General features: G+C 45.4%; 1 long non-coding RNA gene across 1 annotated transcript; it reads right to left on the bottom strand.

The window, feature by feature from the left end:
* Nucleotides 1-833: 833 nt before the first annotated feature.
* Nucleotides 834-1,555, bottom strand: LOC146797306 (uncharacterized). Its single transcript, XR_014968978.1, has 2 exons — nucleotides 1,411-1,555; nucleotides 834-995 (listed from the first exon to the last, which is right to left on the bottom strand). It is a non-coding gene; the product is annotated as an uncharacterized LOC146797306 (long non-coding RNA).
* Nucleotides 1,556-2,772: the final 1,217 nt, after the last annotated feature.

The following is a 2,772-nucleotide window of genomic DNA, read 5'->3' as shown; positions in this document are numbered from 1 at the left end:
TGTTGGTTAGCAGTGTTTAGGCAAGAGTACCACACATGAAGAAGTCGCTCATGGCAGCCGCTACCTGCACAGAGCCATGCACAGAAACGGTAGCCCTCTTCTGGTATGAAAGCACAGTTTGTGCCCTATGTAGACCATCTTAGTTGGGACGGGACCTACGCCCAGCATTTGGACCGTATTCCAATCTAAGATCAGGCACAATGGAAGCACCACACTTTGTTTATTCATAAATGTTCCTCCAAATCTCAACCTCAATTTCCACTGCTTTCACTTTTATTCAAAATGTCAGTGAGAGTATTAACAGTATACAGCTAGATTGGGCAGCATGAAACAGAATGAAGTGATGCAACACAAAATCACATCTAGACAGCAGCATTATTTTTATTCTCCAATTTGCATAATTAGAGCAACGATATTTATTTGTGCTGCGTGCTTGCGCTAGAAGCAGACATACTTTCAAAGAAAAGCTCTTTCATCTAGAAAAGAAAAATATATAAATATACATTTCAGTTAGGGTTAATGTAACAGAAAAAACGTTTACATTTTTAGGTCATCTAAAGACCACGGACGTTTGCACTGATACAAATAAAACAATACAGGGCAAATGTGTGCTTCTTTTCTGCAGATTTAGACATGGGGCAAACTGATCCACACTATTTGGCAGTAATGAATGCATACATTCTGACAAGTTTTCCAAATGTAGAATATGGGAGTATATTACTTTGTTCTGTAATTTATTGCAAGATTATCTAAAATAGTGCAGGAATAGTTTGTTTTTTCAAAAAAAGGCCTGTGAGAGGGCAGGTTTGATAAACAGGCGAGGAGGCTGAATATATTTTCCAAAAGGACAGTTTTTATTAGCAATAGTAGAAGTGGTAGGTTGTTCAGGATGTTTTTCTTCCTGCTCCTCTCTGGATTTGGCTGAGCTTGATGGGGATTCAGAGGTTGGTGTTCCCGGCTCCTCCTCTTCAGTATAAAGGTGTTCTCCCCGGAGGCTCATAAGAGAGGGAAAGAGGGAGCCGTCAGTTACTGTTCTATAAGATCAATTAGTACCAAATACCCGTCACCACACCTTAAAGTGCTTTTACAGACTAGTGCTTCGGGTTGTCTCTCAGTGTGCTGGGTTTGAGGGGGGGGGGGTAAACTCTTTCAACAGTGCTCCTAGGAAATCTATTAGTGCCATAACTGGAGTGCAGCAAGAAATTAGGCTCGTTATCTGTCACGCTATTTAAGCAAGTCACACTATTAAATGAAGTGCCACCTGTTCAAGAAAAATCGAAATATACGGGCGTGCAACACACGGTTACTACTGAGGCAGAATCCCCGCTTCGCTACCCGTGCCCTTTCTCGTGCTTGCCACCCGCCTACCTCGTACCCTCCCCCCTGGTCCCTCGAGACGCTACCACTCACCGGCTCCGCCGCAACTTTCCTGAGTTGCGGCCGCTCTCCAGCATCCTCCGGCGGACACCACCACTCTTCACACCACCGTTCGTCTGGTTCCGCGTCTCCTTCTTCCAGGGCGTCCTCGATCCTCGGGTTTCCTTCGGGTGTTTGCCTGCCGTGTCCGGCTTCTTTCTAAGGCTTTCCTTCCCCCGATTCCGTTCCTGCTGCTCCCTTGCCACCGGTCCAAGACACCTCCTGTTTGATTTCCCCTCTTTTCAATGGGCGGCTGCCAGAACTTCCGGGGTTGTGCCCGCCTACTTCCGGGGTCACGTCGACGTCTCGCTGTGGAGAGACAGGATAGGGGAATGGATTTTGTAGTCCTTCATGGTCCTTCATACTCCGAACGTTGAAAGGAGCACGGGCTCTACGGGGATGATCCTCCCATGGTGTTACACAGGTGAGCCCCTCGTGCATTTTCTCACAAGGCCATTTATGGATTAAGATCAGCTCAGCTTTCTATTACACTTTAAAACGACGTATAACAATACATATATTAAATATGGTTCCACAATGCATCTGTAATATAGATACAGCATCGGCATTCAATGGCAAAGCCAATAAGTCTGGCTATTAAGTGGTAAGATGGGAAAACAACAGGAGCCGCAGGATCTGGCAGGTAAGAACCATGGTGTAAAGAAAAGCCAGCCAGACAGGGCCAGGAAAGATAGACGAGATGTCAGTGTGGTGAGAGCAGGCGAATTACGTGGTGAGAGCAGGTGAATTACGTGATAGTCATGGAGCCGCTGTAGTTCACAGATTGGACATCGCAGTTACAGATGAGGAGCAGCAGGTGGCTTGAAATTAGGCTGGATCTTAGACACCAATTCCTGAAGGACAACAACAGAGCATGCAGGTGGAGCCAAAGAAATGCGGTTCACATCTATCCACTGATATTCTCTGTCACTTACCCTTTCTCTCCCAGAACAATGATAGATGTGGTTGATAATTGTAGGGTTTCACTTCTAAAATATTTCAGATGATCCATGCCACAGTGAGTGCTGCAAAGACGCAAGACATAGCATTAGTGAAAGACTCAAATTATTGTGTCACTCTCCATACACACATTCCCTCTCTGCACACCACAAAACATCCCTCTCTGTTCATCAGTTCACAGTACCCCTACCTTGCTCTGCATAAACTGTAGAAGCATTACAGACTCCCATTGTCCTGCTGCTTCCAGTGTCCACTTTACACTGTATGAAGTACGGTACATTCCAGAATCCACTTTAGATTGTGTGGCTTGAGGTAAACTTTCACAACACAAGCAGAGTTTGTACAACATAAGCATTCCTATGAATGCCTCACTGGGGAGGTCAGCAGATGAAAATT

Source organism: Triturus cristatus, chromosome 9 (genome assembly GCF_964204655.1).
Source record: "Triturus cristatus chromosome 9, aTriCri1.1, whole genome shotgun sequence".
In the NCBI taxonomy this organism is placed as follows: Eukaryota; Metazoa; Chordata; class Amphibia; order Caudata; family Salamandridae; genus Triturus; species Triturus cristatus.
This window is presented reverse-complemented; position numbering and strand designations above follow the sequence as displayed.